At 38.3% G+C, this 27,421-nt stretch overlaps 1 pseudogene; it reads right to left on the reverse strand.

The window, feature by feature from the left end:
• Positions 1-14,134: 14,134 nt before the first annotated feature.
• On the reverse strand, positions 14,135-14,734 carry LOC113920784 (annotated as a pseudogene).
• Positions 14,735-27,421: the final 12,687 nt, after the last annotated feature.

The following is a 27,421-nucleotide window of genomic DNA, read 5'->3' on the forward strand; positions in this document are numbered from 1 at the left end:
AAGCCAGTGGCATTTGAGTATTTTGAGGATATGTCATTAATGTATTAATGTTAATAGGGTGAGATTTTGTGTCCTGTCACATTTACCCTTGGGGGAAGACCCCACAGGGCAATGCAGCTCAATCCTAGAAAGGGAAAAAGCCTCATTTTGGATCCTCCAGAACGCTGATGCAGGAAACACAAAGCTAGGCTTTTCAGGCTGGAAAGGGTCCTGTCCTGGACTATAGAACAGCTAGGTTGAGCAGAATTGGTTCACCTTTCAGTTTAAACTTCTGGGGCTGCAGAGCCTGCTGTCATTAACTGCTCCAGTCTAGTCAAGGTGCAGCTTGCTTTCAGTTTCCCATGTCTTCTGCATCCCATGTCTTCTGCAGGGCAGAGCTAGCATGAATAATTCAAAGATGGAAATAACCCAGGGCCTCTTCTTAATCCTTTGGTTCAGCCTCCTCCTTGAAGGGAGCAACATTTCAATCACTAAGGTTTTGTTCCACTTCCTGCCTCTTGTAATACCTCTGTCTGTAGCAATAAAGAGTGACACGTGAGTTCGATAGTTGTCTATGTCCCTCTCTCCTGATGGATGGTAGAGAACAGTGAGCAGCCCACCTCTTGCCAGCCCATCAAAGCTTTCTGCATGCATGTGGTATGTGCTCTCTGTTCTAACTTTCCTACTTTTAATACCTAGTACCTCACTTTTCACCTGCTTTAAGATTTATTTTGCAGGATGCCTGGGTGGCTCAGTTGGTTTGGCGTCTGCCTTTGGCTGGGGTCGTGATCCTGGGGTCCTGGGATAGAGTCCTGTGTTGGGCTCCTTGCTCAGTGGGGAGTCTGCTTCTCCCTCTGCCTTCCCCTCTCCCTGCTTGTGCTCTCTCTCTCTCTGACAAATGAATAAATGGAATCTTTTTTTTTAGATTTTATTTATTTATTTGAGAGAGAGAGATTAAGTGAGAGAAAGAGCACGAGCGGGGGGAGGGTCAGAGGGAGAAGCAGACTCCCTGCTGAGCAAAGAGCCCGATGCGGGACTTGATCCTGGAACTCCGGGATCATGACCTGAGCCAAAGGCAGTTGCTTAACCAACTGAGCCACCCAGGCACCTGAATAAATGGAATCTTAAAAAAAAAAAGAAAAGAAAAGAAAAGAAAAAGATTTATTTTGCTGAAAGTTATGTGTCTAACCACCTTAAATCTTTTCGAACATGGCAGAGTGTGCATAAATAAATACACAAATCATCGATACATTAGCCATTTAGAAACAAAACAGCAAACAACTAGAGCAAACACTTGGAAGGGATTGAGTGTGGCTAATCTAAAATCTTGGTAAGTATGTCTTTCAAAAATTGAGGGAATCACTACTTCTGTTAGGAGGGGCTGTTCTTCTGAAGCAGATTTGTCAAGGCCACAGTAGTCTGAAATTTCCTCAAATCGAATCACATCTTCTCAGAAAACCAGTCATAAGCAGGTCCTGACTAGAACCCCAAGAGTCTATGGCTGGAAAGGCCACACTGAAGGAAATCATTGTTGTGGCACTTTTGTATTGTTTGGGGTTTTGTTTTGTTTTTCTTTTGAAATACACTAATGTTAAGACCAAGGAGAAGGAAAAACTAAGTAGAAAAAGCCAAGAAATTTATAAACGATGGTTTCATCCTACTTTTTTATACTCAACAGTGTGACAGAAGGGCTAATCTCATTTGTCCTGCCGTACCAAAAAACCGTTGTTTCATGATTCTGTTGACAAAAAAAAAATGAACAAACCTTTCAGAATTTCTAAAAAAAAAAAAAAAAAAAAAAAAACGGAATAGAGTTTTATTCAAGCCCAAATTAGGACAGCTGCCTGGGATACACAATCTTCACAAGGAAGCCAGTGCTCGGGAAAGAGAACATACATTTTTTTTACATAAAAAGTTATAAATTATTAGACAAAGAAAATTTCAGAAAGTTGCAGACCTTAAATTCCCATTATATGCAGGGCTGTATGACTTTAATCTTATGGCAACCAGGAAAGTTTCTTACTTTTTCATACCCTCTATGTTCAGAATCCTCCTTTTTGGTTATTTTCTTTAACGAGGCAGATGTACAATGTGTGCTCGGGACAGAAATAGAGCCCCTTGGCTTGAGATTTTTCAGAGTCATTTTGACCTTGGTAAATGTTGAAGTGTAGCTTCCCCGGGAGCCCAGGAGCAGAGTCCACAAACATTGAAAGTTGAAAATTTCCTTTAACAGTTCGCAATCGTTCTTAGATGGTCAGAATTAAGAAAAGAACATGAAATACGCAATACCTATGTAGTCTATATCCACGCCTTAGCTTTCATTTGAAAGACTTAATTTTTTTATTCCTCTTGGGGCTGTCACACTATCATTTTAAGAAGCACTAGTCATAGTGCTTTTAACAAAAACAGAGAGATAGGAAGAGGGCAGCTTAGATGATTCAAAATATGTGAAATGTAAACCTAAATGCAGCTATTTTGACTGTGAGATATTACAAAGAGTTTAGAGAAGTTATAAATCTGTTGAGTTATTTACTCTCTTAAGATTTCTACATTTTATTAAGAATTTAGAGATTCATCACCGGGTTCGCCTGGGTGGCTCAGTGGATTCAACATCTGACTCTTGATTTCAGCTCAGATCATCATCTCAGGGTTGTGAGATCGAGCCCTACATCGGGCTCTGTGCTGGTTGTAGAGCCTGTTTAAGACCCTCTCTTCCCCTCTCTCTCTCTCTCTCTCTCTCTCTCCCTCTGCCCCTCCCCCCAAAAGAATTTAGAGATTCATCACGAAAACTTCAAATTCGTTAATTTAAAGATGGAGGTATACTTTTTTCAATTTGTAATTACTGACTGAACAAGACAGGAAACCCTCAACAACACATAGTGTAGGTAGAAAAAAACACAAATGCATTTATGCTAAATTAACAGCTGTTATTTCTTTGTTTCAGTATTCCTTATCCAGCTCATTAAAAAAAAAAAAAAAAAAGAGACAGGTATGTCAAGGAATATCAGCAAACTGAAAAGTTTGTTTTTGTTTTTTTTAAATATTTCTGTTCAGCTCCTGTGAATGATCCAGTCCATTATGATAAATGCCTTGGTTTAGAAGTGATACTAACATCATCAATTCCTGTTTTTTTCTCTTGAATAAAGATCTAAGCTGTGGAGGTTTTAAAACTTGCTGTTTTCTTCGTATCCCCATCACCCCACCCCTAGTCTTCTACACAGGAGTTACAGATAGAAACGCCAACAGGGACCAAACAGACAACTACATGGTCCAGGCTTTGGGAGAGCCAAACAGAAGAGAACACAGGAAGTCTGTCCTCACCAAAAAGGGGTGGCAGCCCCTCAGCTTCACTTGATCCCCCCAACAGGATCCCAGGCCACTGGGGATAGAATTCCATATGTTTTGAGAAAACTCCTAGTCCAGATTTTTTTTTTTTCCTAATCTCCTGAGAAAAACGATGACACTGTGCAGACCTACCGAGCACATCTGCAGGCCAGACTCAGCCCACACTCTTTGCCTTGCAAACTTTGCTTAGACCTTGGAACATTTGGCTCAAATCTTCTCAGAAAGAACCAAAGCTCAAATCAAGCAGTATTTGATTTATTTGCCCCTTGATGTATTGATTTATTAGCCGTTGTTTGATACTGGAGGGAAACTTTTGGGGTAGGCAAATACTGGAACAGTTGACTGAAAGGTGAAGGGAGGATTCCTTTCTATCACTGATGCAAACACTCCCCCCCACCCCCCGCCCCGTCAGTATTGTGGATTGCCAGCAGCTGATAAACTGTTATCTGGAAGGCTACCACTTTGGTTTCACAAGTTAAAGGAGATTTGCTTGTTTTCACTCACAAAAATGTGTAATAGAAAAAAATACATTTATTTATATTTTCCACGTTTGAAGACTAATCACATTCTCCTACAAATAACAGCTTGTCCACAGATGATGTTCAGAGATGGAAAGCAAAGTAAAGTACATCTGACCATTTAGTAATTTATTTACACAATAATCTGTTATATAGAAATCAATTCTCTGTTTCATTTTTGGAATGAAAAGTCTCAGAAATCCCTTTAGTTTCATGTAAGTGATGGACAATATGTGTTAAAACCAACAGTTATAATGCTATGAAATATAAATGGCTTTATTATGAACAACTGATTATACAAGTGAAAATGCAAAAGATTAATAATGACTTCTAATAGAACCCAATTGATTTTCCTTGTATTCCTCACACTTCCTTTATGTCCCTGATGCTTTCTTGACAAATATTCTGCTAAATTCCTTATCCCTCCTACCTTCAAATTTAGGAATGATTTTGTAGGAGCTACTTACCATGAAGGGAATTTTGAATTACTATGTCCTTTCCTATAGTGCTTTGGAATGTTATTCATTCGAAACCAAGTTTCAAAAAGCAGTTCTGTTTACTCATGGTTTTAAGGGCATATGTATTTTTAGATATTTTCCTAAGAGCCATTAATATTTTGAACTTACTTATAATTTTGTTATTAGCTATTATAACAAAAAATTGTTCATGCATTTTCTGTGCCACATTTCACTGGTCAGACTAGACACATTCTAAATAATGTGTTTTTTTTAATTCTAAATAAATTCTAAATAAAACAGTTACTATTCAAATTAGAACATGGTTTTTACGGCATACAATTAGCTTTGTTCATCCACCTGTGACCACGGCTATAAAAATAAAAAGAAACTTAGTTTAACAGTAATTTATATTTATAAACACCCTCTGCAAAAAAAAAGAAAAAACTGAAACCTTAGCCAGTCCCAAACAATACCAATCTTGCACTAATATCATGGTATCTTTCCACCAGATTACAAAATTACCACTGCTTTAAGTAGGGTAGGAAGTTTACTGTAAAAACAGATGCCCCAGATGTATAATTGCTCAAAAATTCTACAACTTTATTTCTCACTTATGTAAGGTCGAAAGTGAATGATTCTAGAACAGCAGGTGGCTCTTCCAAGAAGCAATACAGGGTCACAAGCTCCTTCCATCTTCTGTCTCTGCTGTCTTCACCAGCTGGCCTCCAAGGTCGCCATGCTTGTCTGAATCAAGCCAATGAAAGGAAAAGGGCACGTAGAATCACATGGGAAAGAATGTCAGGGCCAGAACTGGGAGTAGGCTATAGCACACCCCATTGGCTAGACTTGGTGACAAAGCCATATCTAACTCAAATGGAAGCTGGGAAAATAGCCCAGCTATATGTTCCAGTAGAAGATAGAAGGGGCTTAAAGAACACATAGCCAACCTCTGCCTCACCAAGTATTTGTGACTGTGCATAAACTGCATAATCCAAAATACAAAGAGGAAATAGAAGAGGACTGCACCTGTATCCTTGCTACTCAAAGGGTGGTACCCAAACCAGCAGCAATCCATAACATCTGGGAAGTGGTTAGAAATGCGGACTCACAGGCCCCACTTGAGTGCTTCTGGTCTATATTTTAATGAGAGCCCCAGGGAATTTTCATATACATTAAAGTTTGAGAAATACTAACCTATATCTCAATTAAGATATCTATGTTAGTTCAGAATTATTCTATTTATATAGAATTTATATCTCTTGTGTGCAGAGTTGCATATTTCATGCACTTACCTAAACACACCACATATGTGTACAGATGTGTGTATATTTATGTACATTAATAGGCATATATATATATATATATACGTATGTGTTTGTGCTAACTGTAACTGTATATATTATATTAATTTGTGGGTATAAAAGCACTTTTTAAAATTATTATTTTCTTTCGTTGACTCTATAAACTATCAGTTAAAATTTTTTTCAGACTTTGTTAAGAGAAGAACACTGAAATCAGTGGACCCGCTGACAATTTCAAGTAAGGTTTATATTCTAGACAGTCCTACAAGAGAAGTGGCATGTCTCACAGAATGATGTTCACTTTAGGGTATGCCCCCAACAGGCAGGGGGACTGAGGTAGAATAGTAATTAGGATGGAAATTGTGAAATGCATCTTTAAGGTCGTACCACTAGAGTTGGATCCTAAATGATAAATAGGAATTTTTCCAGGCCATGAGAGAAATGTACTGAGGCCTACAGATTTGATAGCAGAGATTTATTCAAGAAAAGAGGAACGGTATGTTGTCAATGGTTGTATCTGCTAGGATTGCATTTGGTTCCGTGTCAAAGTGACCTGAGTTAGTGGTATAACCCAATAGAGATTGATTTTTCTCACAAAAAAAGAAGACCAGAGACAGGCAACCCAGGGCTGGTGCGGCAACACCACGCTGTCCTCCACATCCCAGGCTCCTTGCATTTCCGCACCACCTTCTGTAGCTGGTAGCTGTCATCCTCATCGGCCTCATGGTGAAAAAAAGGCTGTTCTACCTCCAGGCTTCAGTCCACTTAGCCAGGCAGAAAGAAGAAAAACAACAACAATAACAACAACAACAACTAGCAAATAGATGGGGGCATTTTTCCAGAAACCGAGCCCTTCCCATAGATTTCCAACAGGCACCTACATCTCTCTGGCCAGAATTTTGTTAGATGATGATGACTCCTGGCTGAAACAAAGATGACAAACGGGGTGTGTGAGTGTGTGTGTGAGTGTGTGTGTGTGTGTGTGTGTGTGTGTGTGTGTGTGTGTGTGTGTTTAAACTGGGCATATCGATGCCTTGGAATAAACTGGTTATCTAAGAAGAGGGAAAAGGAGAGATTAGATTTTTAGTAGGCAACTACGAGCATCTGCCAAACCAGGTACAGTATGAGGATTGGGAAGTGGGGAGAAATGAAGGGAAACTGGGCCAAGTGCCAGATGAGGAAAGGTCTTCTGTATCATGCTGAGGAATTTGTATACGTGAGATTTAATTCCTGTGATTTGTTTAAAATATACATGGAACCCTAGAAGCAGCATAGATGAGAGATTAGAACAGATAGATGATGAAGCGAGGAGACCAGTAAGAAACATACCATGAAATCTAGTTGTGGGATGATGTGAGCCGCTTCTAAGACAGTGGAATTGAGGGGGGATATTTAGAAGGTATTTAGATGAGAATGGGGGAAGGGGGGGCGGAGAGATGTAGTTGTCAGATGTTTCTAAAATGATTCTAAATCTCCTGTTTAAATGACTGAGTAGTATCAAAGTTATTTCCGAGTTGTGAAAAGTCAAATGCATTTTAATTAATTAATTAATTGGGGGGCAGAGGGAGAAGGAGAGAATCTTAAGCAGGCTCCACCCAGTGTGAAGCCCGATGTGGGGCTTCATCTCACAGCCCTGAGATCATGACCTGAGCCGAAATCTAGAGTCAGACACTTAACTATTTGAGCCACCCAGACGCCCCTCAAATCCACTTTAAATCGATAGAATTGTTCCTAAATTTTTACCTAGTATATTATAAATTTAATATTATAGTCCAAGCCCTTAGTGAATGTTGTAAACACTTAAGGAATGCAGTTTCACCCTTGCCCCTCCTCTACTTTTACTTGTTTTATTAGTAATTAGAAGAACAAATTTTCCTATGACACATTAAAATAAAAATATCACAGAACAACTGAGTGAAGAACAGTTCTGCTAAGCAACCATTTCAAAAAAAATTCGCTTTTACTTCCAAGGGAACTAGTTAGTAAATGATAATTTTTCCCCGAGAATATTAAGTGTTATAAAATGAAAAAGCATAGTTTTCAATTAGCCCCCAGGTGGCTGAGATTCTTTTACCTGAGTCTTGAACTTATCACTGTTGTTCCCCAAAGTAAACTCTCTGTTGCTGCAGAGCCTATGAAACTTTAATTAAACACCATTCAAAGTTTGCTTCCCAAAGACACAGGTTATAGTGCCCCACAGTGGTCTGCAAAGTAACAAGACATTGTGTTTGGCAAACTGTTAAACACAAAAGCCTATTAAATAAGTCACAGGGATGAAAGGTACAGCATAGGAATATAGTCCCTAATACTGTAATACGCTTTTCATGGTGGGCATTTTGTAATGAATACAATTGTTGAATTACTATGTTGTACACCTGAAACTAATTTAGTATATGTCAAGCATATGTCTATTACAATTTAAAAAAATAAAAGCTATTTCAAACATTATACAACTATGTTTGTTTCCTGTTATTTCTATAACAAGTTATAACAAATTTGGTGGCTTAAAACAACAGAAATGTATTCTCTCATAGTTCTGGAGGCCAGAAGTTTGAAATCTAATTGTCTGCAGGGTTAGTACTTTCTAGAGGCTCAGAAGGAGAATTCATTCTCCTAGCAGCACTCTTTTCCTGGTTTGCCTATAATCCTTTGTTTTCCTTGATTTGTAGACACATCATTCCAGTCTCTGCCTCAGTCTTCACATGTCTTCCCTCTGGTTCTTCTCTGTGTCTGGATGTCTCAAACCTCCTGCATTTTGCTTATTAGAACACTAATTATTGGATTGAGGCTCACCCCAAATCCAGTATCCTCTCGTCTTGAGATCTGTAACTTAATATTGCATACAAAAACCCTATTTCCAAATAAGGTCACATTCACAGGTACTGGGAGCTAAGACATGGACATAATTTGGAAGGACATAATTCTACTCACTATAACAACCGTCCCAGGTAGAACACCAAGCTTTTATGATGTCAAGGAGGGCCGGAGACAATGAGACCCAAACTTGGGTTGATTGATCTAACCCACAAACCTAAGAGGAACTCTACTGAAAATAAATGATCTCGGGGTATTCTGTTCATACTTCTCTTTTAAGCTGATGGAGATGGAGAGTCCTGTTTTTATATTTTACTACATGCTGCATTTTCCCATTATAAAAAGGTGTTTTTTCATTAATTTAAAATGATAAAGGTTTTTGGAATTGTTGGGTCATCATTACTTTTTTTCTTCCCCTTCTAGCAATAAATCAAAGAAGACAGAACACTGCCTACCTTGCTTGCACACCTTTTTCTCTCCATATTGCAATTTTATTCACTAGGTGACTTTACCCTGAACATTTCCATATTTCAGTTAACTTTTATTTACAGTTTGAGATAGGAACCTCTGAACCATGAAAAGGGCAAAAAATCAACTGAAGTTCTTTGATGCCAACATAAAGTAAATGTGTATATCTGCTTCATAGCTAAATAGTATTAACTACACCACTGAGACTAAACTTTACTTTTACTTTAAGAATTTAAAAGATCTTTTAAAGGGAATTAAAGTTTAAAGAAAAGCAGTTTGCGTTTTGGCAATTTTTGTTTATAGAGCTCTCATCAGTAGGTGGCAAATAACATGGAATATAATTTTCTATTTTAAATGATTTTTACTCATCAAGCGTATGAATAGAGATGTTTGAGAGAAATTAAATGTAGATTCTATGTAACTTTTTAAAAAAATCTCTCCCTGAATTGTATAGTTAAATTCACTCCAAAATATTTATTGAGTGCCGCTCTGAGCCGAGCACTATTTTAAGGATTCCATGAACAGGCAGACTAGGTCCTTTTTCTCATTGGGATCGTTCCGGTGGGAGGAGACAGATAAAAAAATAAGCAATAGTATAATTTCAGACATTGAGGAGTGTAATGAAGACAATAATGTCGGGTAATGTGATTGTGTGTCACATTGTGGCGTGGGGCGAGGGAGGTCTGCTTTAGCTAATGCAGTCAGGGAAGCCCTCCCTAAAGAGATGATGCTGGAATTGAGACTAATGGATGAAAAGGTACTTTTAATACTGCTGAAGTGGCTGATACTGTATTAGCAAGGCCAGATCTATCCACGCTCACACTAAGCACAAGCAATCTAAAGGATGAAGAAATGATATCAAATAGCTTCAAGACAAGATCTGAAGCCAGAAAATTTATTTCCAAGCTGATGACTCAACGTAGAGCTGGTGCATATGGCGAGAAACCATCTTAGATGTATGGCCAGAAACTAATCAGAAGCATTCCAGACCCAGATCTTAAAGTTATAGTTAAAGTTAGAGAATATAGTTAAAGTTAAAGAATATGCTTTAAAGTTATAGTCAGATTTTTATTTTGCTTGGAAATCAAGCTTTGCATTCTATTCAATATCAAATCAGTGGTCACCATTATTATTACTATTATTTTTTGGTTCCCATTTTTCTTTTCTTTCTAAAAAATCAACTATATTGAGGTATATATATATACCATAAAATGTTTACAGGTCCATACTGACAAATAGAAACATCCGTATAAGTGTCTCACATGAAGAAATGAAGTACCGCCATTACCCAAGGGTTCATGTGTGATCCTTCCCATTCCATTCTCATCCCCCACCCTCAGTCCCAAGAACACTGGTCTTCTTTCAATGACTATAGATTTGTCTTTTCTAGAGGTTTATATAAATGGAATCAGAGAGTATGTGGTCTCTTGTGTCTGACTTTTTCCCTTTAGCATAATATTGGAGATTCATCTGTATTGCTCCAGGTCTCAGTAGTTTTTACTTTTAATAACTGAGAAATATTCCACTGTATGGCTATAACACAATTTAGCCACACACCTTTTGATGGACGTTTGGGTCATTTCCAAAATTTTTGCTAATATGAATAAAGATGTTACTAACTTGAGGCACAAGCCTTTTGTGGACATGTTTTCATTTTTCTTGAGTAAATATCTGAGTAAAATTGCTCATATAAAGTTAAGGGTATATTCAACTTTATTGGAAACTGCCAAATAGTTTTCCAGTGTGGCTGGAATATTTTACATTCCCACCAGCAATGTATGAGTGTTCCGGGTGCTCCTATCTTTGCCAACATTTGGCATCTTGTTTATTTGTGTGTTTGTTTTTAGTCATTGAGTGTATAAGTGGTATCTCATTGTGGTTTTAATTTTCATTTTTCCTATGACTAATGATACTAAGCATTTTTTCAATTGCTTCTTGACCATTCATATATTTTTGTGAAGGGTCTACTCAATCTTTTGCCCATTTTTAATTGAGTTGATTGATTTTACTGAACTGTAAGAATTCTTCGCATATTGTGGATGTAGTCCTTTGTGAGATAGATGCGTTGTGAGTGTTGTCTCCCAATATGTGGCTTGCCTTTTCATTTTATTAACGGTAATTTTCAAAAAGTAGAAGAGTTTCCTTTTCTTTTTCTTATTACATTGCTGATCTTTTGCTTGTTTTTTTCTTCTTGCCGTATCCCTCAATTATGTATGCTGAGAAACTGAGATCATAATTTGCAATAATATATATCACTAAGTATTAAATGGGTAAAAAATTATTATGATACTGAAAAAAGTTTTATAATTATAACTGCCTATAGTAGTTTCCTATAGCTGTTGTAACAAATGATCACAAATGGAGCAGCTTAAGATAACACCTATTTATTATCCCATGATTCTGTACATTGGAAATCTGGTCCCATATAGCTCAGGTGGTTCTCTGCTCCCAATTTTAAAAGGCCAAAATCAGGGTATGAATAGGGCTGCATTCCTTTCTGGAAGTTCTGGAGATGAATCCATTTTTAGTTTCATTCAGGATGTTGGTAGCATGCAGTTCCTTGTGAGTGTAGGGCTTCTTCAAATCTAAAGAGCGATATAAGAAATGGTATTGTCATTGTTAAGTTGCTCTATTGGTCTGCTCGGGCTGCCATGAGAAACGCCACAAACCAGGTGGGTTAAACAACAGAAATATATTTCCTCACACTTCTGGAGGCCAGAAATCCAAGATCAAGGTGCCATCAGGATTAGTTTCTGGTGAAGCATCTCTTCTGGCTTGCATTTGGCTTCCTATTTACTGTGTCTTCATATGGCCCTTCCTCTGTGCATGTGTGAAGAGCGAGAGAGTGCTCAAATCCTTCCCCCCCTCTCATAAAGAAGCAAGTCCTATCACACTAAGGTCCTCGTCTTCTGATCTTAGTTAACTTTCATTCCCTCCATAAAGGCCCTATCTTCAAACACAGGCACATTGGGGGTTAGGGCTTTAACATATGAGTTTTGGAAGGACACAGTTCTGTCCATAACAGTGGTCTTAAAAACAATTTTGTAATGAAAAAATGACAAATTGAACTCGAAATAAATTGAAATGTGCCCCCCCAAAAGATATGATAAGACCCTAACTCCCACTACCTCAGGATGTGACCTTACTTGGAAAGGGTCTTTGCAGATATTTTAGAGGTGGTTCATGGGCTTTACTTTGATGATTTAACATAACTGGAACTTCAATAATCTACACGAGTAGATAGTTACTACAAAACTCATTCATATCACGTCTCTTTTTTTTTAATGGTGGTAAGAAAAACACATAACATGAGATCTACCCTCTTAACAAATTTTTAAGTGTATAGAACAGTATTGTTAACTATAGGCACAACTTTGTACAGTAGGTGGATCTCTAGAACTTCTTCATCTTGCATGACTAAAACTGTATACCTGTTAAGCAGCAACTTCTAATTTTCCCCTCCACCCAACTTCTGGCAAACACTGTTCTACCTTCTGCTTCAACGATTTTTATGACTTGAGATACCTCCTATCAGTGGAATCATGAATTATCAGCTTCTATGACTGGCTTATTCTACTTAGCATAACATCCTCAAGATTCATCCATGTTGTAGTATGTGACAGGTGTGATGGTTAATTTTATGTGTCACCTTGACTGTATGTATCTGTGAATGTGTTTCTGGATGTGATTAACATTTGAATCAGTAGACAGAATAAGGCAAAGGCCCTCCCTAATACAGTGGGCCCCATACAATAGGTTGAAGACCTAAATAGAACAAAAAGCCTGAATGAATGGGGACTCTTCCTGGCTGGCTGCTGGATCTGGGAGATAAGTCCTTTCCTGACTTCAGACTCCAAATGAAAAATTGGCTCTTCTCAGGTCTGAGGCTCCCAGCTTTCTGGGTGAAATTTACAATCTCAGCTCTCATGGTTCTTAGGCATTTCAGTTTGGACTGGAAATATATCATCAGCTCTCCTGTATCTCCAGCTTGCCGGATGTATATCTTGGGACTTCTTAGCCTACAAAATTGTGTGAGCCAATTCCTTATAATAAGTCTCTTCGGTTCTATTTCTCTGAAGAACCCTGATTAATACAACAAGATTTCATTCTTTTTATGGATGAATAATATTTCACTGTGTATATATACCACATTTTCTTTATATATTCATCCATCAATGGATATTTAAGTTGTTTCCACAACCTGGCTATTGTGAATATTACTGTATTAAACATGAGAGTACTAATATCTGTGCAAGATCCTGACTTCAATTATATTTGATAAATACCCAGAAGTAGGATTGTTGGATCATTTGGTATTTCAATTTTTAATTTTTTGAGAAAACCCTGTTTTCCATGTGGTTTCATAATTCATAATTTTATATTCTCACCACCAATCATAAGGGTTCAAATTTTTCCATATCCTCATCAGTATTTGCTATTTTCTGCGTGTTTCTGTTTTGTTTTTCATAGTGGTCATTCTAACAGGTATGAGGTGGTAACTCAGTGTAATTTGGATTTGCATTTTACTAATAAGTAATGATGTCAGGAATCTTTTCATATATCTGTTGACTATCTGCATGTCTTCTTTGGAGAAATGCCTTTGTCCATTTTTTTTTTATTCAGATAATTTGTTTTTGTTTGTTTGTTTTGCTATTAAGTTGTAGCAGATTCTTACACATTTTGGACATTAACCCCTATGAGATAATATGGTTTGCAAACCTTTTCTCCTATCCCATGCCTTTTCAATCTGTTGTTTCCTTTGCTGTGCAGAAGCTCTTTAGCTTGATGTAGTCCCATTTGTCTATTATTGCTTTTTATGTTGTGTATCCATTAACGTATTTTACAGTTATAGTTTCTTTTATACTTTTGACTTTTAACTCCTAAAGTGATGTATACACTTCTGTTATAGTTTCACGGTATTCAACATTTGTCTATATTATTATTGTCTTTGTCAGAGAGCTTTATAGTTTCATGTTGTTTTTTTTTTTTCTTGGTTCAAGTTTAATAGAAACAAAAGACAAAACGTGATGCCCTGCTACTGTACATAACAGTTGGCCTGCCCCATAACAGCTCAGGCCCTTCTCTCCAGAGAAGAAAGGCTGGCCTCCCCACCCCTGCAGAAAAGGTCTGTCCTGTCCCCATACCACATCTGCAGAGTCTAAAGTCTTATGTTCTAAGCATGACAATAATACAAGAGAGATTTTGTTTTCATGGCCACCCACTGCAGCCCAGCCCTAAAACGACCCGGTGCTCACTTCTGCTTAGAAAAATATTCTTTGCTCTTCTGGACATCAGGCTTGATGGTATCACTGCCAGGCTTCCAGCCAGCTGGGCACACTTCCCCATGCTTGTCAGTAAACTGGAAGGCCTGAACCAGTCACAGAGTCTCATCCACAGAGCGGCCTACAGGAAGGTCATTTACCGTGATCTGCCTAAGGATACCTTTATCATCAATGATAAAGAGGTCCCTGAAGGAGATGCCTTCATCAGCCTTTAAGACTCCATAGTCCTGAGCAATGGTACGCTTGGGGTCTGATACCAAGGGAATGTTCATGGGTCCCAGTCCTCCTTGTTTCTTGGGTGTGTTGATCCATGCCAGGTGACAGAAATGAGAATCCACAGAAGCACCAATCACTTGACAGTTGAGTTTCTTAAATTCTTCTGCCCTGTCACTGAAAGCAATGATCTCTGTGGGGCACACAAAGGTGAAGTCAAGAGGGTAAAAGAAGAACACAATGTATTTTCCCTTGTAGTCAGATAGGCTGAGATCTTTGAACTGGCCATCTGGCATAATAGCCGTGGCTTTGAATTTGGGGGCAGGATGCCCAATTTTGGCATTTCCTGAAGACATCTTGCTATCAGTGGCTCTGAAAGCAAAAAAGCCGAAGACAAGGCAGGAAGAAGATGCTCATGTTGTTGTTTTAATGGTGATAAACTCCTCAGCTTTTGTTTATTTGGGAAAGTCTTTATCTCTCCTTTGCTTTTGAAGGACAGTTTACCAGATACAGTTCTTGGTTGGCAGTTGTTTTTTTTTCTCTCACCTCTTTGACTATATCATTACAGTCCCTCTGGCCCGCAAATTTTGGCTGAGAAATCCACTTAGTCTTTTTTTTTTTTTTTGAAATCCACTTAGTCTTATAGGGGTTCCTTTGTATGTGATGAGTCACTTTTGCTGATTTCAAAATTCTCTGTGGCTTTTGACCATTTGAGTGTCTTAGGACTCCTATTCCACCATCTTTCTGATGTCACTTCCTGGGTCTTTGCAGATTTAATCAAGTTAAGATGAGACCATTATGGTGGGCCCTAATCCAGTATGACCTACAACAAGGTGTTCTTATAGAAAGGGGAAATTTGGATACAGACATACACAAAGGAAATACAATGTGAAGACACACAGGGAGAAGACAGCCATGTGACTACAATGATGCCAAGGAAAGCCAAGGATGGCCAGCCAAGAAGAAGCTAGGAAAGATGGTCCCCTGGTGTTGTCACAGAGAGCATCATTTGCTTGCTGACAGTTTGATTTCAGACTTCTAGACTCCAGAACTATGAGACAATAAATTTCTGTCATTTAAACCACCTAATTTTTGGGTTTGTACTTTGTAATACAACAACCCTGGGAAACAAATACAAGAGCTCCTTTAATAAACTGAGTTGCACTGAGGATTTTCTCCCACTCACCAAGATAATATGCATAGACACAACTACTTCTGAGTGGTTCCTATTCTCTCCACAAGAACAACTAAGAGGCTGGAAAAGGGAATACAAAAATACATCAGGGGTTATGGAGCTAAAATGAATGCTTCTTTTGAGAAATTTGTTGAAGTATCCCAAACTTGAACTTGATAGTGTAATATCAAAAGTAAAATGTCTTGCAGTAGACAGTTGCTTATTATTTCTTACATGCTCAATAACGTCACAAACTCATCTCTTCACCTTGGTGATCTGACTTCTGAGGAGTTTTTAAAGTTCTTTTATCTTCCAATTTTTTTCGCTTAAATAAACATGGATGCAAGAAAAATAAAACAAGAATTAAGCAAATTAAAAAATTATATATAGGAGTGTTGTGACATTTAAGCAAAGTATGTTTTAAAGACCCAAATGTGTAAATACCACTATCACATAAAATAGAAATATAACTGAAATATTGAAATGACCAATCAGCACTGAAATGATTTATATAGCACTGAAAATGTTTCTGCTTCTAAAATAAATATCATATTTATTTCTTGTTTTTCTTTTATTTGTACAGTATTTTAGTGGACACTAGTTTTTGCAACAGAACTGAGCCAACACTGAGCTCGACATTCCACTCTTCATGTAAAGCATAAATAAATAAATAAATAAAATGCCCTTACTTTCTTTCTACTAATTGTAGAAGTTGTAAATAAAACTTCCTTACTTCCTTTCTACTTGCATTTCTAGGACTAGAAGTTCACTTTCCTTTGGTATCTCTTTTTTTTCAGAAAGGAAGAAAGTTTGTCATTTCATAACAGCAGAGAATAAGAAACCAAAAATGTGGTTGCCAGGCCAATTCAAGATGCACTCAAGAGCCAAGTGACACATTCCCATATGCAAACCTCAGGCATAATGTATGCAAATTTCCACATGTCATCAACCTTTGAGGTCAAAACCATAATGGCAAATGGTGAATCCACAAATGCCTAGGGGCTACTGTAATTAAAGGTAAGCCCTGACTGACAGTAAATATGGATGATGGGACGCTGTCCAAATCATACCAAGAGAAGGTTATCAGGGAATTTGCAAGATAGCTTTCTAAATGGGGTAATTGGGTGATGGGCATTAAGGAGGGCACTTGATGTAATGCTCACTGGGTGTTATATGCAACTGATGAATCACTGAACTCCACCCTGAACCTAATAATACACTATATGTTAACTAACTTGAATTTAAATTAAAAATAAATAAATAAGTAATGCTGGGGTCCTACAGGATAAATGCCACCTTGAACAAATACTTGGAAGATACCAACACTAAATATCATGCATTAATACTAATTTCATATTTTAAAAAAATGAAACTAAGAAAAGCAAGAGTATTGAAGAAGAATACATTTATTACTTAGGAGATTTTTTAATTTATAGAGCAACTGGAAAACAATACTTAAAAGTGCATTAGAACATAAAAGCGCTAACTTCTGTCCCCATCAGATCTTTCTAAGAAAAGCGTTTTCAGTGTGTGTTCTTTATTAAGAACATTCATCTTCATGCCAATCAGTGCCACCAGTTGGTTTTAAACTCCATGGTAACAACATTAACTACTAGAAATACCAAGAGTAGCAATAAAAATAATAATTATAATAAATGCCTACTTGGGGGAAATTTTCAGCTCCTTCAGGATTTTGATTTCTCCTTTGTCTCACGGAGGCAAATTATAATAATTGTTTTGTCAGTTGCTACTGGAGATCTTTTAACATCATATCACATCAGTTCAGAGATCCCAAGTCTGTCACTCAGATAATGAACTGTTTGGTACCCTGCAGGAAGCTGAAGCTTCCTGATTCCTTCCTTTGAATCCTATGGAATAAAACAGCATTCCCTTGACACAGCACTTCTCCAGTCCCACAATGCCTCAGGGTTGTTTTCAATCAGATATATTGAAAGGATAATGCCTTTTATAACAATGATGGGCTGGGAAACTCCGTATGTGAATTTAAGAGGTTGGAGGAGTCCACACAGTGATTTCCCATTCAACAGTAACTGACAATTCTTATGTAATGGAGAATAAAATTTTATCAGTAAATGGGATTCATGGGGAATAACGAATTAACTGTTTCAGTAATTTAAAAAAAAAAAAAAACAACCTGTTCTAACTTACCCTTTAAGCCAGTGAGTAGCTGTGTAGGAGCAAGAATAAATAATATAGGTCAAAATGGAAAAACAAGAAATTTCTAGAAAGTCCTTTCTCTTTGGGAATTCTATCAGAACAGGGGCAGCGTTTTCCCTGTTCATTACCACTGCATCTTTAGCATATTACTCAACATGCAGTCAACATGCAATTAACAACTGTTGAAAGACTGGAGGAGAGGCATGGCGGCTATCATAAAAGATCTTTATACAGTTATTTTTCTTTTAAGATTTTATTTATTTGACAGAGAGAAAGCGAGCACAAGCAGGGGGAGCAGCAGAGGGAGAGGGAAAAGCAGGCTTCCCGCTGAGCAGGGAGCCCGATGCGGGGCTCAATCCCAGGATCCTGGGATTGTGACCAGAGCTGAAGGCAGACGCTAAATGACTGAGCCACCCAGGTGCCCCTACACAGTTATTTTGACACAATCTTATCTTGATATTTTTATTCCATCTGTATATTTTTATTATAGTCCAAAATGAAAGATAGGAGAAAAAGGATAAGTATAACTATTTTCTCCATTAATTAACCATGGTGTTTTGGAACAACACCGTGCTAGGGGTCAGATGACTTCTGGTGGGATGACCCTATCCCTGTCATAATGTGACTATGAATTAGTCAAAATCTGAAGTTCAGAGAATAACATCTTGTAAGAGTTTATCACAGATGAAGTAATCTTAATAGCAACATATACACTGCAATTAGCAGAAGTATTAGTATGCTACTTTGTGCTTATACAGTACTCTAGCATTTATAAAATCCCTCCATTTATTATCACTCCATTTGCTCATCACAATGATGCCACAAGAAATAAGGAGCTCAACCATAAAATAAAAAACATGTTAACGTTGAGTCCTCTAAAATAAAACATGGGCATTTTCTAACAGCTTTTTTTTTTTTCAGGGTTAATTGCATACCATACAATTCACCCATTTTTAAGTGCAAACTTCAATGGTTTTTAGTAAATTTACAGTTGTAAAACCACCAAAATCCAATTTTGGAACATACTCATCACCCCAGAAAGATTCCTTGTGCTCATTTGCAGTCACATCTTGTTCCTACCTGCAGTCAACCAAACGGAAAAATAACAAAGAATGTTTTAGTATATATGTATGTCCCACATATTTCATAGGGCACACTTATACCAAAATATTTTTTTACCATTTATCTGAAATCCATATTTAACCAGAGACCCTGTTTACCCTACCAAAACATGGTCTTTTAAAACCTTTTATTTTTCTTTTTTAGTATTGTTGATGGATTTATACATACTTATTCACAATCCCTTCATTGGTAACAAAATAGGCTCTTATAAGATGGCTGACCAAGGACTTATACTTGTACAATTCTTCCTACATAAATCACCATTAGAACAACTAACGAGTTCTAAAAACCGGTATTTCTAAGGAAACTAATCCCCACATCCCCTTCGCATGTGAGGGCAGCTACCAGAGGACTTCAGGCAGAAGGCCAGGCTCGGTGTTGCCCTAGGATGTTGTAAGTGTTTACGATTCTACCTGATATGTCCTGAGGCAGGACACTTCTACCTCTGGCATTCTTTAAGGCACTTGTGCATTTTAAAATTAGCTACAGTACACTGCCTACTTGCCACATCCAGTGAAGGTGTGACCTCCTACACATACTACCTCCAGTAGACAATCTGTTCAGGGAATGGTAAGTCAAGCAACGCGGGAACCACAAAGAAAAGATTGCTCCACTTTATTAATGCTATCATTGTACTGGAGACCTGAACCTTCACGCTGAGACTGTTTAGTCACTAGAGACTTGTTTTTTGTTTTTGTTTTTATTTTTTTAATCAAAAACAGGCTTCCACTGAAGTATGAATGTTAGGTTTCTCACAAGATGAGGCCAAACAAATGTTAGGTTGAAAACAGTCTCAATGATCTCCTTCAGTCCCTATGCTGTGGTTCCTATCTGTTTCCCTCATTGTCTAACCTCAGCTTAGTCATTCAATCAATCAGTCAAGAAATACTTCCCGAGGGTATTGATTTGAAAACTAGACATTTTGGTGGGATATAGAAGTTCAGGATAGTGTTTGGATTTTGTTTTCCTTTTTGGTCCTGGGGCCAAGCTCAGTGCCCAGGCGGGTTGGCACCCAAATTCATGTGCCAAATAAATGAATGCATTCACCAGTGAAAAGATAGAAACAGTTCTTGCCCTTGACAAGTTTACAGCCTATTTTACCAACCTTTCTCAGCAAAGTTTTGAAGGGCAGCAGAGAAAGTCAGGCCACAAGAATCTCTGCAGTTCTAGTTTTCCTTTACTTTATGTTTTTGCTTTAATCTTGAAAGCTTGAATCTTGAAAATCGTTTGATTTCCTACTTTAGCCCTCTGACCTGAAACAGGAGGCAAAAACACGAAATGCTTCTTCTGTGGTTCACTTCAGGGAGCGTTATCAGTCATCCCCAACCCTAGAAGTTCCTGACTAATTTTCCTCAGACTGAGGGAACCACTTGGAAATGGCAATATCCCTTCTTGCCTGGGCTTACAATTTTCTTTGGATTACATGGAAATCTCATTTAGATCAATTTATGGTAGAGCAGTGCCCTGACAATCCAAATCCCTGAATCAAAACAAAACAAAAGCTAAGCAGCCACAAAACGGCACGTGACTAAATTTACTGTTTGAAACTAATGCAAACTACTGAAAGCTCAGTTATATGTTAGCCTAGTGATCTTGTATTATTGGTACTTTACTAGTATTTAATAATTACCAACATCATTTAATATTTAGTTAATATAATCTGTCATAAAAAGGACTATAGCTTATTGGACATGTAAAATGGTGCAGCTTCTATGGAAAACAGGATGGAGTTTCCCCCCAAAGTTAAAACAGAATTATCATATGATCTAGCAGTCCCACTCCTGGGTATTATCCACACTTGATCTTAGCCAAAAGGCCGAGAAGAGATCTTGGGTATTATCCAAAGGAACTTAAAGCAGAATCTCAAAGAGATGCTTGCACACCCACGTTCATTGCAGCACTATTCACAATAACCAAAAGACAGAAGCAACTCAAATGTCCATTGACAGATGAATGTATAAATAAAATTATATATATATATATACAACATAATATTCTTCAGCCTTTAAAAAAAGAAGGAAATCCTGTCTTGTGCTTCAAACCCTTTCATGAATCTCAACATTCTGCTAAGTGAAGTAAGTCAGACACAAAAAGACAAATACTATATGACTCCACTTATATGAGGTATCTAAAGGAGTCAAAAGAAAAGAAACCAAAAGTAGAGTGGTGATTGCCAGGGGCTGGAGAAGAGGAAAATGGGAAGCTGTTGTTCAATGGATATAGAGTTTCAGTTTCCCAAGATAAAAAAGTTCTAGAGATCTGTTGCACAGCAATGTGAATATAGCTAGCACTTAAAAGTGGTTAAGATGATAGTAAATTTTATGTTATGTGTTTTCTAAACACAATTTTTAAAAAAGGACACATTTAGTTATACTGAGACCTAATATTTTCTTAGTTATAAAAAAGAAGATCAAAGGTTAAGCTTTTAAACCCTATAATCTCCATATAAAATGAATCTTGTAGACTGGACAGAGATTATTTCCAAATTTGCATTGGAGATTGATGCTAAGCATGCATCACCGTGTGTGAATCCTAAAAGGGAGAGTTATTTAAAATAGATTAAATGATGTAGAGTAAAACTTCCAAAAGCTGTAATTGAAAGTGTCAGAAACATTAGCTTTGAAACAAGTAACATTTAATCACATAGATTATACAGAAGCATAAATTTTTGTAGGTTGTTTTCTTCAATCAAATTTACATTTTAATCTGCTGAGACTGTTCATCACTTTTGGCTGTCTGGTACCAAGCAACTTGTCAGAACTTATAAATGCAAACCGCCTACTTTGGGAATAGGACTTTTCCTTTAAGCACAAAGATGATGAAAGTTTAATTAGAATACTTCAAGACAGCAGGTGTCTGAGAGTGGTGAGATTAAAATAAAGGGCATTTTGTCTATCTGTATTTCTTTAGCTACTAAATGTTAAAAATTATAATCACTCATGCCTATAAAACAGCTTGAAGGGCCAATAAAATGTAAAACTTCTCAAAAATGGACACTTGCCAAAGGAGAGAATTTGACAAGATATATACTGGGGTTGGGAGAGGGAAGCCATGAGACAGACGGATACTTTCTTCAAGGGTTAGGCTGGGAGAGGACAGTTATTGGTCATTTTGGAGGACTTGCTAAGATAGGAGGGTTCTAAGGAGAAAGAACCCTCATATGACTGCAGATTTTGGCAGTTCTCTTAGGTAAGTATTAAATTCTAACTGTCCATGGAATTTGTTTTCAATATTACCAGGTTCTGGAGCAACTCTCAGTTGGACTATCGATAAAGCACAACTACATGTGGTTGCTGAGGTCATGGTAACAAACTGTAGTTTGTTGTGCACGGGTTTATGTGTATTCTTTTCCATGACACATGTGCCACCAGGTACAAATATCATAAGGTAGAATAGGTGAAAAATGTGGGTGAATCTGTACAAAGGCAGAACCTTCCCAGAACATCCATCTTTGGGCCAACAACGGCAGTGGCATGGATTTAAATGTTATAGTGAGTCACATCACAGAAGATGTGGCATAAATGGCTGCCATTGTTATTTAGTGCATGAGAAAGCCGTTCCTTGGGAATGGCCAATGAGGAGACCATAACGTCACCAACAAGCATGTACTGCAACCTCCTAATAAAGCATCATATCATGCTAGTGCCTGAGTGACCCAACCTGGAGGAATGCATCCCTGTCCTCCATAGAGTGAGGTAGATATCCACTGGAGATATATATCTGGAACTGGAGAACAAGTATCATGAAGACTCAAAGAAAGAATAAATTATTTCCTATTAGAAATTATTTTATACAGAGACCCTGTCTTACCCTTTTTCTTTTTCTTTCTTTTTTCTTTCTTTCTTTTTTCTTTCTTTCTACTACTGGGAATCTATCTCAATGGAATAAAAAATATGATACTTACATTTCATGAACATAAGGATAGTAATTAATAGCTCCTTAGTTCCATGATAATAACAGTAAACTCCAAAATCTATTTACTTTAGCACCAGGGTAGGATAAATGTTACTCATAAGCCTAGTACTGAGTGGTAATTGTAAGGGAGACCAGGAAGGCACAATTAGTAGAATTCTTTGCTTATTATTCCTTGGTTTTTAACATTGTTCCCCTATTCCCTGTGCTCAAACAATTCCTTACAGCCCAAGGGAGAATGAGTTTACCAGATAGCTTCTCTCTGTTACAGTAGGAATCAGCACAGACAGGCTGGGGGAAGGGTGTTGGGCAGTTTAAGATGAGCTCAGTCTTGGCTCCCTTGAGTCTAAGATGTTCATGGGCCACCCAAGTGGAAGTATAAAAGAAGAGCTTGCATATTCACACCCAGAGTTCACAATGGAGATCTAGACAGAAGACAGAGGTTGATGTACGGAAGATAATTGATGTTGGCACACCAGGTGAGTTCACCAAGAGAAACCATGCAGTGTGACATGAGAGGAGGTAAAGAGTGGAGCCCTGTATGCTGGTGTTTGAGTTTCCCAGAGAGCAGCCCTTGACACAGAGTTTGGTGCTCAGGATGTGTATTGAGGAGTGCACTTGAGATCCACACCTGCAGAAAGGGTGTGGAGGAAGTAGGGTTAGGAAGAAGGAGAAGTTGAGCTGCAATGCCGCCCCCAAAAGGGTCCCTCCAGGTGGAATGACCTGTCAGAGTCATCCTATATTTGGCCCAAATTACCAGCCCTTTATTCTCTGCCTTCATCAGTTAATCACTGGATATGTGTCCTGGAAACAATGTGGACCTTACGTGAGAACCTTCTTTGCAACTGAGACCACACCAGGCTGAGCTGAAAGCAGTCCCTGTCTGTACTCTCAGCAGTTACAGTAGCAGGTCCCTGCCTATAGAGGAACCCAAGCAGCACATCCCCATGTCCACCACATTGAGAAATGCAGAAATGTAAGGGGTGAGCAGAGAAAGAAAAGCCTAAAGTTTAGAAGTTCTAAAGAGCAGGTAGAGAAGTAGTAGGGCAATAAATAGCTTGTGTGGTGTTGTGGTGTTGGAAGTGCTGGAGGCCAGAAGAAGAAGGAAGGAGTGGGCAACAGTGTTAAGTGCTATTTTTTAAAAAAACAAGTAAAATAAGGACCATCAAGTGTAGATAGATGTCAAGAGTTTATAGCTACTAATAGAGGAACAGGGTTCGAGGAGCCATTGCTTTACATGAAGATGAAGTACTAATGGTCCAAATATGGCATGGAGTATTAAAAGTTACTGAGATTGGGCGCCTGGGTGGCTCAGTTGGTTAAGCGACTGCCTTCGGCTCAGGTCATGATCCTGGAGTCTTGGGATCGAGTCCCGCATCGGGCTCCCTGCTCAGCAGGGAGTCTGCTTCTCCCTCTGACCCTCTTCCCTCTCGTGCTCTCTATCTCTCATTCTCTTTCTCAAATAAATAAATAAAATCTTTAAAAAAAATAAAAAATAAATAAAAGTTACTGAGATTAAATCTTAGCCCAAAACTATGTGGGGTTGGAAAAATAGGCCAAATCCACTTAAAAAAGCCAGTTCAGATCCAGTGTCTTCAAGGGAATGTCAGGTTTCAGATAAGACAAGAGTTCCAAGTGGTTTCCAATATCAAAGGTTTGGTTTACCACATCGAATATTCCAAAGCACAACAGGAATGCTTAGAAGGGGAAGGAGGTAAGGAAGTGGAAGGAAGGAGAAGGCAGGGGAAGGGCAATGAGCAATATGATTTTGACCCAGGTGAAAGTGTTTACCCAGCAGCCTGGAGTGGAGTAAGATTACAGGAAAGAAGGAATGCTCACAGGGGCTTCCAGTGCTTTGGATGGGAATGTGAGGCATGGGAGGATTTCTAACCTCAAGATTGCCAAAATTATTTGTTTCCGCAGGCCCAGTCTAAAAAGGCCTCTAGGGAAGGAGTGAATCATTTTGCTTGATTGAGGGTGTTGCAAGGGATATCTCAGGTGAATGACAACTGGGTTGACTTGTTTTCAGGATTCCTACAAACATTAATTTCAGCAGAAGCCCTCAGTGGATGGCAGGACTTTTGGAAGGCATCAATGTGTGTATTCCATTATTTTACAAGATTTTTTTTGTTTTGGTTGGGGGAAAGAGGCAGGGGGAGAGACTCTTTCAAGCAGACTCCCCACTGAGCGTGGAGCCCTATGCAGAGCTTGATCCCAAGACCCATGAGATCATGACCTGAGCCGAAACCAAGAGTCTGTCATGCTTCATGGACTGAGCCACCCAGGCGACAACAACGGGCATATCCTTAAAGAACTATCACAATGGCAAAATTCCTTTTTCCCTTTTTCTTCCTCTATTTTGTTCTGTGTATTAAACAATAAATATTTATTGAGAATTTATAGCTCCAGATAGCTGTCCTAGAGCTTGAAGATACAGAGATAAATAAAGCACATCCTCTGTCCTCCAGATGCTCAGAGCACAATAATTCTGGCATAGTTATAACTGTCAAGAAAAATGCTATACGACAGTCATGCAAACAAGCACTCACAACCTGGAATAAAGCAGAGCCAGTCAGATATCAAGCTGTTGATAATTAAGGATTTTAATAAAAGTTGAGAAATATCCCTTGGCACCATTCTCCACACATTTCCTACTTCTGCGGCTCACTGCTGTCAGGTGTAACATTTCAAAGATACTATGTGAGGAAAGGACAGTGAAAGTAGAGTCAGTGATAGATGTTTAGAGAAAATACCTGCATAATTATTATTCTACTCATTGCCACATCCATTCTGGAAAAGCATAACATGCCAACTGTTTTAGCCACCTACCGTCTAGTCAGGCTTCCCACTTACCAGGCTAGAAGGGATTACTTGTCTTTCATGGATCATGATTGATCTTCTTGTTCCATCCTCCACTTCCTTTCTTCTAATCAGCTTGCAAGTGTTGGCAGAACACTCCAGACCAAGGGCTGATCTGGGGGCCAACCCCCAAACTAGCTCAGGGTGCCCCTCTCCCCGTGATCCATGGTCACCTCTCACCAAAACCAGGTTCTCACTAGTGTATAATTGTTCTAGCCTCACATCTTGGCAAGGGGTTTCAGTCCTCATTACCAGGGCAAATATTAAATTGCTATAATTTATTCATGAGACATTTATTGAGTGATTGCTAGGGCCCAGAAATTGTGATGAGTAAGACATGGTCCCTTCACTAAAGAATTGAGGAGGGGAAACCAACAAAATATTCTCTGAGAGCAAAATGGATTGCTTATGGAGCAAACATGAGACATGGACAAAATCATTCCACTTACTTCTTTCATGGAATAACAAAAGCCTGAAAATAATTAACAGCTAAGGATGTAACCTAATCCCTATCATCATTGACAGGATCCCAGTGCTATAAATCAAACCCTATTTGCATGATTATACATACAAATATTTAACATACGTGAACATATATCATTCATTCATTTAGAGATGTTCAATTCTGAAACTTAAGTGTATCATGTATATATTTCACTTATTAATATTTGTTGAGCACCAATTCTGTTACAAGATGAATCAGACACAAGGTCTCTTTTAAAAAGCTTTCATTTAAATAATCAATATTAACTTTTTTATGGACCGTTTTCACCAAATTTGGAAGGCATATTTGGGATGTACTCCCTTAAAATACAGATTATGTGGCATACTGGAAATTCACTCAGGGGGACCTTAGAGAATCCCTCAACTAGATAGGCTGCCTTCCCAGATATTAGCTATTTGGAGCCACCCATCATCTAATGGTACCTTGCTTTTTTGGAGAGAGGCATTACTTCTTCTTTGCATGCAATCTTAGCAAGATGATAAATCAAGGTATCTAGCCCTCTCACAACAGATGCTGAAGGGCCTCCTATGAGTGCTCCCCACCTCTGAGAACAGCCAGAGGCAAGCAAGTGAACTAAGACTGACCAAACAGCTTCTCTCTCCCAAGACTTAGAATCTTGAACGGAGTAATCCCAAAAAAGAATAAATTACTGGAGCTGGCTCATCCTGGTGGTGGATTCTGAGTGAGGTTGGCTGCCTCCCCTGGCAATGAGATCTGTGATAAGTTCTGATCTCTGTTTTATGCCTGGTTCTTCAGTCTTCCATGGGATTCTGAAAGTTTCCCAATGGTCTTTTAATAAATTACCTTAAAAAAAATCATCCAGCCACAATTCTGTTGCTTTCGACCGAAAAACCCTAGCTGATACCACAGGCATGTCCCAAGGACAGCTAGAGGCCCACATGGCTGCTGATGGGAAGAGAAATATGAAATCACTTATACACAGAGATTTCAAATATGAGTCCCATAGTGTAACTCATCAGACATTCCAAACTCCAGACATTGGTTTGTGACAGAGCTGCTTCTCACCTGGACTCCTTGATGTAGAAATAAGGATTTATTTACTTAATGATGGCTAACAATTGTCCTGAAAATGTAGAATTCAGATACAACATAATTAAAATTAAAACGGAAACAAGGCCATTATCATAAGAGGACAAGTAAAGTGTTACGGAATGCCAAGGAAAGAAACTGAAAAAGCCAAGGAGACATCTCAAAGGAGACGACATTGAGCCAGGTGATCAAAGGAATTCACAGTTTGGGAATAAGATGAGCAAGTAAGTCACTGAGGCATGA

The sequence above is a fragment of the Zalophus californianus genome, chromosome 3, assembly GCF_009762305.2.
Source record: "Zalophus californianus isolate mZalCal1 chromosome 3, mZalCal1.pri.v2, whole genome shotgun sequence".
Lineage (NCBI taxonomy): Eukaryota > Metazoa > Chordata > Mammalia > Carnivora > Otariidae > Zalophus > Zalophus californianus.